At 37.5% G+C, this 18,320-nt stretch overlaps 1 non-coding gene across 1 annotated transcript; it reads left to right on the forward strand.

The window, feature by feature from the left end:
* Positions 1–14,755: 14,755 nt before the first annotated feature.
* Positions 14,756–14,862, forward strand: LOC125618201. Its single transcript, XR_007349459.1, has one exon. It is a non-coding gene; the product is annotated as a U6 spliceosomal RNA (small nuclear RNA).
* The last annotated feature ends 3,458 nt before the right edge of the window (positions 14,863–18,320 follow it).

Genomic DNA, 18,320 nt, shown 5'->3' on the forward strand with positions numbered 1-18,320 from the left:
GAAAATGCATTTGAAATTGTATGGTAATGATGATTTGGAAGGAAAAGTTGTTTTATTTATATTTTACTATATAAAAAGCATATGATCTTGAAGATCTAGATCTTCAATAACAATGTATATTATATAAAAATATTTTCTAGATAAAACTTTAGAGGCAATAACTTTCTAAACTTAGAAGAAAATACAAAAGAAAAGAGGAGTGCTGGGTGTGGTGTTGCAGGCCTGTAATCCTAGCAGCTCGGGAGGCTGATACAGGAGGGTCACAAGTTCAAGACCAGCCTTAGCAATTTAGTGAGACACTAAGCAACTTAGCTTAGTCTGTCTCAAAATAAAAAATACAAAGGGTTAGAGATGTGACTCAGTGATTAAGTTTCCCTGAGTTCAATCCCTGGCACCACCACCACCAACAAAAACAAAGGCAATAGATTGTACTGCAAAATAATAATTTTTAAGACCAAAGAGTAGCAATATAGAAAAAATATTTACAGAAAAAAATAATAATAAAAAAAACTTAAGGGCTGGAGATGTGGCTCAAGTGGTAGTGCGCTCGCCTGGCATGCACAGGGCGCTGGGTTCAATCCTCAGCACCACATAAAAATAACATAAAGATGTTGTGTCCACCAAAAACTGAAAAATAAATATTAAAAAAATTCTCTCCCTCTCTCTCTCTCTCTCTCAAAAAAAAAAAAAACTTAAGCAAATTAGTAAGAAAACAATAGGGCCACAGATGATAAAATGAATAGAAAAAGAACAGCTAATTCATTAGAAAGGCAATCAGAAACCTGGACAAAAGGGTTTATTCTTGTTTCATATCTGTAGATTCAAAATTGAAAATGACAAATGAAAACTTCTAATATTGGAGTGAGTCCATGGAAATGAGTATATAATATAAATTTGTACTGTTTTTTGGAGAATAGTTTGAAAGTGTGGATTAAAAAAACCATCCCTTTTAACTCCTTATCCCCTGAACATGCCCATTACCTTTCTAGACACAGAGACAACCTTACACCTGCCTCAGCAGCTTTTCTCCCTCCTAGAACTAAGTTGCAAAGAGCTTCTGTCCCTGCTTTCCAGCCTACTTCACCCCTTTCTATTCCTAGTCCTCAATCCCTTCTTTTTGACTAATTTTTACCAACAATTGCATTACATCATTGGTGAGCATAAAAAATTAGAAACAATGTCCACCATCAGGGGAATGGCTAGATTCTAGTAGCTCTCATGTTCTTCTGTAATTTTAATGGCTGCATACAATTTGAGGTTTTTAAAAATAGAAATAGTGCAACATAACGTTAATTGAAAAGAAACAGAATGCCAGATCCTAAGCCCCCCAGTTTTATAATTATGTGAAACACTGCACATGGGAATTCTAGAAAGGGATGTGCAAAATGATCATATTAGCTATACTGGCACCACAGGATTAAGCATGACTTTTCCTACATTTTTAGAACTTTGTTAAAAAAAAAATTAAGTCATAAATATTAAAGCTGCACACTATCCTATTATATTTGTTCCAAAGTGTCAATAAACTTCTCTTTGATTTCAGTAAACAGATAAATTCATTTAAATCTTTATGTTTGGCAAGATAAAGCAAGATCTTTGAACTGTGATTCAAGGGTGGAGCACTCCTACTCAAGGAAAGGGTTCCTTATTGTTGCTGTTGTTGTTATTATTTGAAGATTGAACCCAGAGGCGCTCAACCACCGAGCCACATTCCCAGCCCTTTTATATATTTTATGTAGAAACAAGGTGTTCCTGAGTTTCCTAGTGCCTTGCTGCTGAGGCTGGCTTTGAACTCAGGATCTTCCTGCCTCACCGTCCCAAGCCACTGGGATTATAGGCATGTACCACTATGCCTGGTTGAGGTGCCTATCTTAATACCAGTTGCTTTTACCTGCTGAAGTGTGTACCACCCACGAGTTCCACCACCGGAAAGCCTAGAGAGCCAGGCAATGTAACGTCATCCTTTGCATGGATCTCAGTCACAGAGCTGATACCTCACTTTGTTATGTAAGTGCTCCAGAGAAACCTCAGTCATCTCTCTGTAGGAAGGAAGCAGCCCTTGGCAACACAGGAACTTCCCAGCACCCACCTATTTGAATCATCCCAAGTGATGCGTCACAACAGACTAGGATGAACTGCACCAAAATGTGTAATGGGACTGATAGGAAGATTTGGTGTTGAACAGCTGACTCCCTGCACACTAAAGGCACCCAGGGTGCCACAAGAGAGTGAGCCTAATGTGGGAAGGGGCTCCTTTGAACCACCATCTTCTTTAAGGGGATCTTACTACATAATCCTGCAAACTGTATTAACTCGTCACAAACTGCCACATAATAGTCCTTAATTAGATATTGGATCAAAAAAAAAAAAAAAAGGGCAGGGGACAATTGAGTACATTTTAGTATGGATTATATTTGATGATATTATTGGGTGTATGTAGAAGAACATCATTGTTCTTTGGAGACACATGTTGAAATGTTCAGGAGTGAGGATCATGATGTCTGGAACTTACTTGAAATACTTCAGGAAAAAAGGTTTGTGTGTCTAGAGAGGAGGGGTCAGGAGAGAGGGAAAGAAAGAGGGAGGGAAAAGAAAGAAGGGGCACAAGGAAGGAATAAACAAAAAGTAGCAAAATATGAATCTTGGTGAAGGGAATACCGTGTTTATTGGATTGTTCTTTCGACTTTTCTGTTAACGGGGTGAACTGCTAGAACTGCCAGGGCAGTAACTCAGAACTTTTCCATAGAGCCCACAACAGTACCTTCCTGTGCAGATTGGCGGGGGAAGCCTGGCCATTCATCTTCATTCCTTCCCCTTCAGCCACACCCCTGCATCCCAGCTCATCTGATCAGAAAAACTCAGGAAGGTGGAAGTCAGCCAACCCTGTGCACATCAATCTGTAGCTAATAAGGAGTCTCTGGGACTGATGTCCTGATTTTCTTGGTGCAGACAGAATCCTACTGATATCTCTGACATAACAGACATCTGCAAAAACAGCTTCCTAGACCCTGGCCCCAAAGAGGTGGTAGATACACCTTTTTGGTGCCTAAAGCCAAAAGTACTATCATAAGAAGACATTACCTGTGTTTCACTACTGAGATTGCTAATAATGCTGAAGAATAAAGGGGTCCTGAGATCAGAAGTGAGAAACTAGCACCTCTGACATTTTGAAAAGTTAGAAAGAAAAATATGTTTAAAGTGGGTTTTAATAGGAGCTAAAATCTAAGATTGCCCCCTGACACACAAACACACAAAACTTCTCCTGTGAAAGAACACAGGTTGACTTCAGATCTCCAAAAATTAATCCAAAAGGACAGTCCCTTAATCTAGTCCTCTCTAAAAAGAGAAAAAGAAATTGTTTTTATTGTTGGGATTTCTAATTCCAGGCCATTCAGAGCTAATGTAGGATAAAGAAGATGTAGCCTGAGTATGGAATCACCAACATTTCCTTTCTTTTATTTATTTGTTTTTCTATGTTTTTTAACATTTCCTTTCTTTTTTTAATTTTTTTTTTGTAGTTGTAGATGGATAGAATACTTTTATTTTATTTGTTAATTTTTGTATGGTGCTAAGGATCCCAGTGTCTCTCGAGTGCTAGGCAAGCGCTTTGCTACTGAGCTGCCCCAGCCCTAACATTTCCTTTCTTGATCCTATCCACGCATGAGGCTACACAGGCTGGCGTTTCTGTTTTGGGGAGGGTGGGGGAGAGAAAAAAAAAGCCCAGCAGTTGACCATTTTTAAAGTTGACTAATTAGATTTCCAGGGGATAAGGTCAAGGTCGAGAGACTCACGCCACTCCATGAATGAAAGAAGAGACCTGTGAACTTCAAAGCCTGAAACAAGGGGGAAAGCAGAGGAGCCTAGCTAAAGAAGGCACAGTGACAAGCCTGCATGCAGGCTGGAACTGCCACTTGTTAGAACCTGAATTTTTGGCATTAACAAGTAACACGATCACCTCAAATATGATGATAAAAATTTTACAGCATTCCACTCTGCCTGCTGCCATCGCTTTGTGGTTTGTAGGTTTGTCACGTGCAGAGTTTGACTCTGCTGCCTACAGTGAAAAGCATCTGGACTGCAAGAAGGCAGAAGAAATCAAAGATTTCTGTGGATCCCAGACCTCTTAACAAGACTTCTTATTTGGTTCAATGGCAAAGTGTTGTGCAAACACACCACTGCTCTCAGAAGATTCCTTTTAATAAAGTGATCATCTTTAATAGCATTTTATTCATCCCAGATGACACACAGATTATTACTACACTTTGGTCTAATAAGATTCCATCAAGCAAGAAGTTATCCCATAAAAGACCTAAGCTTAAATGGGTAAGCATGACATGATATATAAGGTGAAGAAAAGCTAATTATGTGTTTTCTAAATCTGCAGGGTCAGAGACATGCTGGAAAATGAAACTGGAGTATTTGTGGCAACACAAGAGGGAAGACAAAAGGCTCCTGAACAGGACACAATGATCAATTTCTGATGCTGAAATACTAAATATATCTTAGATTTTAGCTCTCTTTATTTATCAATTGGAAAAAAAAAACAGGAAGACTCTTTAGTTTTAAAAGGGCTTTGGCCTTACAACTTGTCATATACAGTTCTAATTATAGAAGCAAGCTGCTACAGTAAGTACTATGGTATCCTGGTGACAGCTCTTGTCTTGTACCTCCTTCAAAGGAGTCTTATTAGAAGGTTCAGCTCGAACCTGGTTGTGGTGGGGTCCTCGCCTACAAGGAATTTCCCACTTGCCTCACTCCACAGCTGGATTCTAATATGATTCAGGATTCAACAGTCTCATGGGCCATTCAAAATGAACCATCTCTTCCCCCAAAGAACTGGTCTGTGAAATGGCTTATGATGTGAGAAGCTATGCCATTAGTTCATGTTGTCACTGGAAGCAGACTGTGTGTGTGGTGTGTGTGTGTGTGTGTGTGTGTGTGTGTGTGTGTGTATGTGTGTAGGGAGAGGTTAGTCTTGGTTTACTAGACTACTCAGTTCAGAGATTACCCTGTCAGGGTTAGTGTCGACACAGAGAACCTGAAAGGGAAGGGTTACTGAAGGACCAAATGGAAGAAGAAAAAAATCCAACTTCCTTTCACCTAGCAGTTAAATTTAATATTATTGTAGTTAATAAAACCCATGTTAAAGGCAATACTACAGAACTTTGTAAAAATACAAAGTACAAAACACAGGCCTCTCTCCATCTATGGAGAGATGTGCCTTTATTTGTCAGCTCTGACAAATAAACTCTCCTGGGTACCCCTGAAAAAAAAAAAAGTACAAAACACAAAAGACATTACATGAAAATGAAATTCTTCTTTTAAAAATGACTTAAGAAGTCAGATTTTTCTGTGACATTTACATCCTTGGTTTAACAATCCCCTCTGGATTCCATTTTTTCACCTGTGGTATAAGAGTTAATCTAGTTGCACACAAAACTTCTGCAAACATGTCTTTTCTGAACATAATATATATGTGTGAAAGAAAATGTAGGTGCCACCTCTGATTATAAAATCAGAATTACAGTCATTAAAATATAAAGGGAATCTGTGGGAAATTACCAAATTAATCCCTCATATACACACATTGCTAAGAACCAGTTAAAAGAGTGAACGAAAAAGTTGTCTCACCAACACAGGACCAATAACTCAGAAGCTTTCACTAAGCACATCTTATATATAAATACTGAAAACATTCTGCATTTTTCCTGTTGTTATCTATTGAGTGTTAAGAAAAGATAGTAAATGGAAAGATCACAGCACTCTGAAATAGGCAATGTGACTAAAACAGGGTGTAGAAGAAACTGTCTCAATCTTTGCAGTTCTCCCCAAAGACTTGGAAATAAGAGATAAGCTTACATCATATTTAATTTTTTTAACTCCAAAGATTAAGAAAAAACTACATAAAGCAGAAATATTTAGAATCCCTTTCACTCAGCTACATTCTCTGTCTTGCTCTCTCTCTCTCTCTCTCTCTCTCTCTCTCTCTCTCTCTCCTCCCCTTCTCCCCCCACCTCACACACACACCACAAAATACCTCAAAGAAAAAAAATACTTTATTAAAGATGCCCTACCAACCTACACAATGTTTTCCAGAAAATACAAAGGAAGAGACTAATTCCAAACTAGTTCCAAATTTTATGAGGTAGTATCACTCTAATAATATGTGAACTAGATAAAGATAGCATGAGGGAAAAAAAATCATATCCTTGTAAACAATATCCCTCATAAACAGAGATACACAATTCCTCAACAAAACATGGCAAATTTAATCCAGCAATATATAAAAAGAATAACAGTCCATAAACTAGTGGGGTTTATCCTGGGAATGCAAGTCTGGTTCAATATTCAAAAATCAATCAACTTTAAATAAAGCATGCACAAATACAAGGTTTCTACTTCTTGGCTTGCTATTAAGAATGCTATTTGCTCTCATACCCTTCTCCTTAATCCTTCATATTCTTTGTTTCTTCATATTATTTGGTTATCTTCAATAACCAGAGATTTTTCTCACCTATTATACAAAGAAATTGCAATGTATATTTTCATGTAATTTGAGTTTGGAATTCTGTCATCTGATGTAATATGTTTTTCCAAAATATAATTTTTTTCCAATTAAAAAATAAATCAAGGGGCTAGGGATATAGCTCAGTTGGTACAGTGCTTGCCTTGCATACACAAGGTCCTGGGTTCAATCCCCAGCACCACCAAAAAAAAAAAAAATTGTGACTGCATTATAAACATTTCATATTCACCTTTCACTCAATCTTAAAGTATTTCCCTAGTCATGAAATATTTTTCTAAACATGAATAAAAGAAAAAGAAACAAAATTTGAAAAGACAAGATTAATTAGTAATAAAAAATCTTCTCACAAAGAAAACTCTAGGCTCAAATGACTTCATTGGTGAATTCTACCAAATATTTGGTACAGAATTACTACCAAAAGCAGGAAAAAAGGAATAACTTCCCTGATGCATTCCATGAGACCAGTATCACCCTGATACCAAAGCCAAACAAAGACATTACATAGAACCACAGACCAATACCTCTTGTAAACATAGACACAAAAATTCTTCACAAAGCATTAACAAACTAAATCTAGCAACATATAAAAACTTATACATTGTGCAGGGCACAATGGCGCATGCACTAGGCAACTCAGTGAGACTCTATCTCTAAATAAAATACAAAATAAGTCTGGAGATGTGGCCCAGTGGCAGAGTGCCCCTGAGTTCAATCCCCAGTACACCCGTGCCCCCAAAGACATACATCATGACCAAGTAGAATTTATCTCAGGATAAAGTTTGCACAGGTTGATTGAACATATGAAAATCAACCAATGCAATATATCATATTAATGGAATAAAGGACAAAACCCACTCAGGCATCACAATAGGTGCAGAAAAAAACATTTAGCAAAACCTAATAACCCTTCATGATTAAAAAAAATTAATAAGCTGAGTGCAGTGGCTCACATCTATAATCCCAGGTACTTGGGAGGCTGACACAGGAGGCTCATAAGTTTGAGGCCAGCCTGAGCAACTTAGTGAGTTCCTGTTTAAAAGAAACAAAAACTAGAAAAAAAAAAAAAAAAAAGGTAGGGAGAGTGGCTTAAGGATAGACTGCCCCTGGGTTCAATCCTCATTACTACAAAAATAAATAAGTAAATAAAAATAAGATAATCTAGGATTAGAAGGAAACTTTCTCAACGTGATAAGACTACAGTTAACATCATTTGGCAGGGAGGGGTTTGCTAGGGATTGAAAACTACAAACATAGCTAAAGTACATTAAAGAAGACCTAAATAAATGGAAAGACATCCTAAGTTCAGTGACTGAAAGACTTAATATTGTTAAGATGGCAGTGCTCCCAAAATTGATCTATGCATTCAACAAGACCCCTATCAAAATCCTAGCTATATTTTCACAAAAACAGACAAGCCAGTCCTAAAATTTATATGGAATAGAAAGGGACCCAGAACAAAGTAGGAGGACTCACACTTCCTAATTTCAAAACTTACTACAAAGCAACAGTATTCAGGACAGCCAGGTACTAGCATATGAATAGTCATGTAGATCTGCGTAAGAGAATGGAAATGCCAAAGTAAATCCTTATATTAATTTTTGATAAGAATATCAAAACAATTTAATGGAGGAAAGAAGGGTTTTTTCAACAAATGGTGCTAATTGGTTATCCACATACCAAATAATGAAGCTGGAATCCTTTTTTCATATCAAATACAAAATTAATTCAAGATAGATCACAGACCCGAATATAATAACTAAAACTATGAAATTTGTAGGAAAAAAAAAACAAGTAAACCTTCGTGACCCTGATTAGACAGCAGTTTCTTACATATAACACCAAAAGTACCAGCAACAACAACAAAATAATAAATAATTAGATTTAATCCAAGATTGAAAGTTTATTAAGTACTTCAAAGGATGCCATCAAGTGAAAGAAAAACCTACAGAAAATATTTGGGAGAACATATTTGCAAGTTAAGTATCTGATAAGGAGCTTGTATAGAATATATAAAGCACTCTCACAACTCAAGAATAAAAAAACAAATCACCACAGTATCATATGGGAAGAGGTTTTGAACAGACATTTCTTCAAAAAGAAGAAGGGGGCTGGGGATATGGCTCAAGCGGTAGCACGCTCGCCTGGCATGCGTGGGGCGCTGGGTTCGAGCCTCAGCACCACATAAAAATAAAATAAAGATGTTGTGTCCACCGAAAACTAAAAAATAAATATTAAAAATTTTTTTTTTCTCTCTCTCTCTCTTAAAAAAAAAAAAAAAAGATACACAGGGTCTGGGATTGTGGCTCAGTGGTAGAGCACTTGCCTAATAAGTGTGAGGCATTGGGTTCAATCCTCAGCAACACAGAAAAATAAATAAACAAAATAAAGGTGTGTGTACATCTACAACTAAAAAAAATTTATAAAAGATATACAAAGAGTTAGCACATGAAAAGGTTGCTCAATGTCATTAGCTGTCAGAGAAATGCAAATCAAAACTGCCATGAGACAGCACTTTTCACCCACCAGGATGGCTGCAGTCCACAGACAGACAAGTATTGACAAGGCTGTGGAAAAACTGGAACTCTCATATGCTGCGGATGAGAATATAAAATTGTATAGACACTTTGGGGAACAGGTTAGCAGTCTCTTTACCATATGACCCAGCAATTCTATGCCAAGAATACACTCAAAGAGAAATGAAAACTTTTGTACATAAATGTTTATAGCAGCATTATTCAAAACAACCAAAAGGTAGAAATAAACTGTATATTCAATAACAAATAAATAAATTGTGGTATATCTGTACAATGGAATATTAGAGTTGTTCCTCAGAATCAGTGGGGACTTGTTCTAGGACCCCAGGAGATAACAAAATCTGTGCTTGCTCAGGTCCCTTATACAAAGCCAGGTGTGGTGGCACACACCTGTAAATCCAGTGACTTGGGAAACTGAGTATAGGGTCTCGATTTAACATCTGAGCAGCCACCTTAAAAGTTAACCATCTTATGAGATAAGTTTTGCTTTCCTGTACTTCCTCTTACCCAAACTCCCCCCACCCCCATTAGTGACCTACTCCATGGTACCATAACCCTAAGCCAATCCCACAAGGACACGACCCCTTTGCTCTGGGAAGCCCCATGGTGCCATCCATGTAAGCCAATCCCATGCTATTCCCTAGCTCTGCCGCAACCATCCCCAGTCTCTCCCACAGCACCACAGCTACAACGCCAAACCCCAACCCCACAAAAGCTGAACACCCGAACATCTGGGGCCTCTCCCTCCTATAGAGAGATGTCCTTTATTTGTCAGCTCTGACAAATAAACTCTCGTGTGGATTTCGTGTGAATCTCCACCTGGTCTCATCTTTCATTTCTTGCTTACCCATCTTTCGTTCCTCGTTTTACCTTCACTGAGGAGGGAGAACCTTGAGTTCAAAGCCAGTCTCATCAATTTAGTGAGTACCTGAGCAATTTAGTGGGACCCTATCTCAAAATAAAAATAACTAAAATGCCCTGGTGATGTGGCTCAGTGGTTAAGTACTCCTGGCTTCTGGGTAAGAATTGGGTCAAGGTCACCTGTAAGTTGTCAGTACTTGCTGGTAAAAAAAAAAAGTACTCCTGGCTTCAACTCCTGGCACCAGAAAACTGACATCCAAAAAGTCAATTTTACTTGTATGTTATTACAAAAAAAAAAAGAAAAAAGAAAAGAGATACCCCAACAGATAAACTCATTTACTGAGAAGTTGTTATAAAATAAAAACTGAAAGTGCAGTAACAATCTTACATGTAGATGAGGGACATGGATTAAAGATCACACCTTTCAGAGAACTGATTCCAGATATACACTTGAATTCTTCCACCCAAATATTTTTCTTAAAGCATATTTTATAAAATAAAATCTCAAGACCCTTATATAAAATGGGGTAGTATCTGCCACATTACCTACACACACCCTCCCGTCCTCTATAAATCATCTCTAGGTTACTTATAATACCAAATACAATGTAATGCCATGTAAATAGCTGTTATACTGTATTGTTTGGGGAATGTTGAGAAGTAAAAAGTTTGTGCAGTACAGAGATTTTTTTTGGAATTTTTTTTATCCAAAGTTGAATCCATGGATGTGGGATACAAGAATGTGGAGACCAACCGTGTTCAACAACAAAATGTAATGAAACACTGGCACCTGCTATGACAGCAGGGACAGACCCAGAAACACGCTAAGTGAAGGAAGACAGTCGCGCATACCAAAAGTTATATGAATCTGTGTATAGGAAATGTCCAGAATAGGCAAATTTGTAAGACTAAAAGTAGATTAGCAATTGCCAAGGCCTGTGGGGGCGGGGACGTCGGGGAGAGGAGTAGGGATTTACTGCTTATGGGACTGGGGATCCTTTCTGGGATATGAAAATGTTCTAAAATTAGTGGTGATGGTTGCCCACTATATTGTGCACTTTTAAATGTTATGCATTATATCTCAAGTTTTAAAAAACCTGTACACAGATGTTTATAGCAACTTTATAGTCACCAAAAGGAAATTATCCAAATAACCCTCAATGGGTACAGGGTAAATTATTATGTTCATATAATGCACTGCCACTCAGCAATAGAATGCAATAAACTGTAAATACAACAAATCTGATGAATCTCACATAGGCTATGGGTCAGAGGCCAATCTCAAAAGGTTACACTTTGTGTGACTTCACTTACATGACATCCCTCCAGATAACAAACTGTATCAATGGATAACAGTTTGGAAGTTGTCAGGGATGAGGAGTGAGAGGAGGCTGTGACCAAGAAGTAGCATGAGAGAGAATTTTGGAGATTATGAAACTGTGTGTTTCTTGATTGTGTGTACATGTGCTAAAATTCAGAAAACTGACATCCAAAAAGTCAATTTTACTTGTATGTTATTACAAAAAAAAATGAAAAGAGATACCCCAACAGATACACTCATTTACAGAGAAGTTGTTATAAAATAAAAACTGAAAGTGCAGTAACAATCTTACATGAAGATGAGGGACATGAATTTAAGATCACACCTTTCAGAGAACTCATTCCAGATATACACTTGAATTCTTCCACCCAAATATTTTTCTTAAAGCAGCAATGGACAGTGTTTTGGATCTCAATATACTTATTACTTTAAAACAAGTTGTTCCTTGCTATCTTGAGTGACTGACTTGCCCACATAAAGTGAAGTGAATGAGTTAAAACTTTAGTAGTTCCTCAGGCATGCATTTCAGGAGCCAGGTCCGGAAAAAAAAAGATGTCTTAGATAATACACGTGAAATTACCTTGTATATTATGGAATCCCATAAAATGCTAGGAATTTTTATTTGGGATTATTATGTTTCTTATTCATCTAGGGCTTAATGTTCAATTTTCTGAGTCAGATCTACAGTATGTACATATTTAGTTATTTATTTATGTATTTTTGGTACTGGGGATGTAACCCAGGGACACATTACCACTAAGTTACATCCCTAGCCCTTTTTATTTTTTATTTTGAGATAAGGTCTCACAAGTTGCTGAGGCTGGCCTCAAACTTTAGATCCTCCTTTCTTAGCCTTCTAAATCGCTGGGATTACAGCCATGTGCCACTGCACCCAGCTGGTCTAAAGGACTTTGGAACTTGAAAGGATTTAATTTTCACTCAATCACGTTCTTTTGCAGATGATGAAAGGTAAGGCCCAAAGGTTCTTTGAAACTTGTCTAAGATCACACAACTATTTGATAACAAACTGAAACTCTCTTCTTGTAACTAATTCTCTTGCCATTCCATGGAAAGTTACATTATGGAACCATAATTAGATTATTATAATGAAACTAAATAAGGAGCCCTCAAACATAATAAAGACTTCTCTAAAGATGGTCCTATGTTAAAGGGATCAAACTTAGAAGCTAAATTGTTTTATATCAGACTTTTCCATTTCAAGGTTATATTACAGGGCACAAGTGAACTTGTGAATACTAAGTGATAAAGGGATTCTACTCTGCTTCAAAGGCAAAGGTCAGTGAGCCCAGCATTCATGATTTGTGCTGGACAGTTATGGTCTGTCTTCAGATCTCTATGATAGCTTAAATATTCAATTAAACTCTCCTAAATATGCTGTTTTGTTTTCAGGTTCTGGAAATCCTCCAAAAAAAAAAAGTTTCACTTTAATTCAACTGCATGTTTCTCTGGGAAATGACACTTTCTTTTCAAGACTCTTAAGTGGGTGGAGGAATCCAGGTTCTCATTATATCAGACACGTTCAACCACTCTCTTAAGGAAGGAAGGCAGCACAGTGGTCAGGAGCACCAGCTTCCTGGGTGGGAAGTCCAGCCCCACTTCCTACCAGTCGTAGCCCTTGACTTCTTTGGGCCTCATGCTCCTCTTTTGCTTGTTGCACTGGTTTTGAGTTAAACCCTGTAAGGCATTCAGCACGTGCTGGGCACGATGAGCACTCAACAACCACGACTTTTCATACGAAGTGTCAGAAGTCACATGGCAATCTAGAAAATGACTCCCTAAGGACATATTTACTTATGTATCCCCAGCACTTACAACACCCAACAAATAAAGGTTGATTAGTAAATGCTGAGTAAAGTCAATGTAACCTAACTTACAAGCCTACCTTAGGACTTACCCTGAGAAATACATCCCATACACAGGATATTGAAAACACCTATATAAGGTCTCTATTCTCTTACTTGAATAAAAATGGCAATTTTATCAGTGAGATGTTCCATTTGTAGCATTTCAAAGCATCAGAGGCAAGAGAGGTAGATAAAAGAAGTTTCCCAGGGGAAAAGAGAGATACTCTTTAGTTAATCACAGTGGGAAATAAAATCAAACTGGAGGGAACATCTTAATGCATCGAGACATTTACCATGCTTCTACTACGGGCCATGCACTACCCCAAACAGGAAGTTCAAGAGGGCTCAGTCTAGAAGAATATGCTACACAACACACCCCATGTCCTGCACCAGAAATAGGAGGGGCCCAGGTGTTCACAGAAGGCAAAACCAATGCTACTGAGGGAATCATAAGACTATCTTTGGACTGGGTCTTCATGGGTGAAAATTTGCTCAGCAAAGTGGACAAAAAGGGTATTTTAAGCAGACAAGACCAAAGATTTAAAAACATAAGTAAGGGAGGCTGGAAGTTTAGGGAGCTGGGGAAAAAAAATGCCAGATACAAGAAAGGACAGTCTAAAGGAAGAACTAAACCTGTCAAAAGGTCCTTTGATCTTAGAAGAAAGTTCAACAGAAGTTACAGCTTTTATTTGATCTAGTATGAATAATTATTAATCAGTGTTGATGCAAAAAGAAACAATCTAATATACAATCTCCTTTAAAATCTACCCTCATGCACAGATACATACTGCCCAGCCCACACCCAGAACCACAGAAATTGATTTGCCTTGATGCGTATTATAACAAACACTATTAATATTCCTAAGCAGGCTGCTGAAGCTACTGTACCTTAAACCCAGGTGCCAGACCCAGGCTTCCCTCCATCCCCATACTCAGCTGCCTGAATTACACTTATTCCCTGTGCTTGATTGAAGGTTAAGTCCTAGTTCAGCCTTCCTTTCAACAGCTTTGCCTAGTTGGATGCCCCCTCTTCTCCAGCAGCCTGGCCAAATCTAGAGAATTCTATTACCATTCTAGTCTGTTAAGCACCATCCAGGAAGATCCCACCGAAACCTGCTGAAGGAATGGCACAATGAAACCTTGCTTCCTGCTCTCCCTGCGAAGGTAATCCAGTATTGTTTTTCTGACAAACTTGACTTGGGTTTGGAGAGCTGCTAAGTTCTAGTTCCTTCTTTGACTTCACTCTGTACATAAAAGAATGAAATCTAGCTATTGCTCCAATAGATAAGATTACTTCTGTAAACATTAAAAAAAAAACCTTAATGATTGAAAGCACAGTGCCTACTTCTAAACAAATCTTTGCAATACTCAATAAAACAATCACTGACTTCATATAGGGGCGGGGGAGCAAGCCTTCAAATGCTCACAGTGGTTTTAACCCTTCGGTAAGTCACTGAACATACCTGAAAAAGTAGAATTCTGGCAGAGACATTCGAAGAAATTAAGCACTTAAAATATTCCTAAATAAGGGCTGGGTTGTGGCTCAGTGATAGAGCACTTGCGGAGCATGCATGAGGCACCACATAAAACTAAATAAAGGTACTGTGTCCATCTACAAATAAAAATATTTTAAAAAGTCACTAAATAAGTGCTCGCTTCGGCAGCACATATACTAAAATTGGAACGATACAGAGAAGATTAGCATGGCCCCTGCGCAAGGATGACACGCAAATTCATGAAGCATTCCATATTTTTAAAATGGGAGTTCATAACCCACTTGAATCAAATATATGAAATATGATATGTCAAGAATTATGTAATGTTTTGAACAACCAATAATAAAAAAAATCACTAAATAAGTGAACAGTAATTCCAAAGTACTCATAGCTACAGCAAAATATCCTCAGAATTTAAGAAAAGTATCCCAAACTTGGAAAATAAAGGAAGAAGTTGGCTAAATGTCCTTTCAATGCCATCCTGGGGCAAGTTTAACCAGCCCACTAAGACCATTCAGCTCCCTCAGATCATCCACTCCCTATGAGTGTGTGCCTGCACTTGGCTTTGCTGTTTATGACTTCTATAGAGTCTAGATATTGAAGTTTCACGTAAATGCAGACATTTCTGTCCAATAATCCCAAAGGTTAAATTTTATTGCTCTGTAGAACATTAACTAGCTGTGTAACTACTAGCAAATTTCTTTGATTATGTAAGTCTCTATTCCTTCCATTCTCCTTTAAATTGACTTTCATCTTATTGGTTCCTTAATTTTATTGATTCCTTAATTTTATTGAAGAGTTTAGTATTTTATTTTAACATTTTGAAAAACTTGCTTTGACAGTTGTTGTCATTTTGCCCACTCAGTCATTTCCCTGTACTGTGTCGCTATCTAGGAGAAACTGATTTCTGTTCTGGGACACTCCTATACATTGAAAAAGCAATTAATTTTTTTTTTTTGGGTACAAGCATGACTTTTTTTTTTTACACATTCACAAGTCACATTTATCTGCAGCAACTTCTTGTTTGACCCTCAGTGCTTTGTTTTATTTAATCATTGCTGACAATTTCAAACTGGAATAAATCATAAAATAAATATTATTATGAACTTTTATTATATTAAAATTAATATTTTAATATTTTAATTAAAAATAAATATTAATATGAATTAATATGTATTTTTTCTTGAAAGATCAGGTCTGAAAACACTGACTCATCTTCTCACCCAATGGAAGGGAAGCCAAGTGGAGGCTGCTCCTGTACAGCATCTGCTCATTAACCCCAATCTCCACCACTCCCTACTGTTTACCACCTGCCTGACCCTGTACTATTTCTTAATTCTTCTCATCAGTTATTTCTCAGAATACCACTTCCCACAACCTGCTTAGCTCAGTTTTTTTTTTTTTAAATCTAACAGACACTGATATCTGAAGTGAGTATGGATATACACCTCACACACACACACACACACACACACACACATTTGGGACAAAAATACTTTTTACATATTGTTCAAGGTTGACAGCACATTTCTAAGGCACACTGAACACACCTGAAAGTTGAAAGCTGAAAGCCACTGCAGTTATCACTTAAACCAACAGTAACAAATAGTTCATTTTTAATATTAAATAGTTATCTGTGTTATTGATTTACAGATATACACAACATTTAGACCAGTTTCTACCACAAAGATCAGAGCTGGATATCAGGCTTATTAATGCTCATTAAATATTCCCTTATATTCTATGAAGGTTAAAAAAAAAAAAGGCCATACAGACTTTTGTTGTTGCTATTTGATATGAGGATCAAACCCAGAGGGCTCTACCACTGAGCTACATCCCTAAGCCCTTTTTATTTTTTTATTTTGAGGCAGGGTCTTGCTAAATTGCTCAGGCTGGCCTCAAACTCGTGATTATCCTGTTGTTCAGCTTTCTGAATTGCTGGTATTATAGGCATGCTCCACCATGCCCAATCCACATAGTTTATTAATTCCTTTTTTCAAAGATGTGATCCAAATGTACATCTAAAATGTACTTTAAAAACTAAGTATATATGGAGCTGGTGTTATGGCTCAGTGATAGAGCACTTGCTTAGCATGTGTGAGGCACTGGGTTTGATTCTCAGCACCACATATAAATAAGTGAAGAAAATAAAGATCCATCAACATCTTAAAAAAAAAAAGTAAGTATATAAAAGCTTTAAATAGGGCTGGGGTTTTGGCTCAGTGGTAGAGCACTTGCCTGGCAAGGGTGAGGCCCTGGGTTCAATCCTCAGCACCACATAAAAATAAATAAATAAACTAAAGATATTGTGTCCATCTACAACTGAAAAAAATGTTTTTGAAAAAGCTTTAAATAATGCACATGAATACAAAGAAGTAAAAAAAAAAAGACTTCTGTTTAAATTACCTCATTAAAATGGGCAAAAAGCAAGTTTTTATTTGTTGTTGTTTTACAATCATCCACTACACTGTGCGATACTCACATCTGATTACAGATCTCCAGCAGGACATCTGGAGGATCTTTGGATCCAAAGCTTTCAGTGGCCTCTTTCTACCTCTGACTCAGTTTATCAGCCCTGGTGACCTGCAGAAGCTACCTCCACCTCAGCCTTAATCCCACTGCTCAGGATAGGTGATTCTGCCCAGAAATAGGCCCAAACACCTCACGGTGGTGTTCACGGATCTTGATTCAAATAGGATCACCTGAGACACCTAAATGGCATTTGTTGGTCAAATCCCCTGGGACTAATTTAGTAGGTCTGGGATGGAGACCAGGAAAATGACATGTAATTAATTCTCTCACATAGTCTTAGGACTACATTTTGAAAGATACTGTCTCCTCTCCTTGCTAGAGAAGCTGATCAGTGTTAATAGCATCTGCTTTTGGAAGACTCCTAACTTATAAAAAATTGCCCTTTGCCATATGGAGCATATGGACACATTTACTGATCTGAACTGGCAGTGTGCCAAGGATTGTAAGCTACACAGTAACAAACAAGACATTCCTGAGCCTCCAAATCCAGGCAGGAAAAATGTTTACAAGCTAATTAAAACAAAATGGAACATGTTGTAGAAGAAATAAGTACTAAATGCCAAGCACTGTTACCTCCCTCCACCACTCTGAATTATCTTATACCCTTCCACATTTATGATTACATGGTATGACGTTGCATTTTCTCCTCTCCACTGTATGTTCAAGGCTGAGATCATGCCTTGTTGACCTCTGAGTCCCTGCGCTGGATAAATAATAGATATTTGGTTGCAGAGTCATTCAACCAAGACATTCTTCCTCATTAGCAACTTGGACCAGACTGTGAGCAGCCCCACATTAGATTCTGGCTGTTATTTAAGAAATCATTTCTTGAAACCTAGCCACATAATTTTAACTTGGGAAAGACTATATAATGCAGTGTCTCACTAAATGTGGTGTGTAGATCTTTGGTGGTACTTATGGAAGATGGCTTCTTGAAGAACGTTTATAGGTGGTACACAAAAATATCACATCTACATCAATTGTTGTGTATATATGTATATATACGGCAAAACATCTAGAACAAAGCAGTGCTTTCAGAGATTAATGATTAAAAATGAGGGCTGTGGCTCAGCAGTAGCACACTTGCCTGGCATGTGTGAGGCACTGGGTTCAATTATCAGAACCATATATAAATAAATGAAGGTCTATCAACAATATATATATATATATATATATATATATATA

The sequence above is a fragment of the Marmota marmota genome, unplaced genomic scaffold, assembly GCF_001458135.2.
Source record: "Marmota marmota marmota unplaced genomic scaffold, marMar, whole genome shotgun sequence".
Lineage (NCBI taxonomy): Eukaryota > Metazoa > Chordata > Mammalia > Rodentia > Sciuridae > Marmota > Marmota marmota.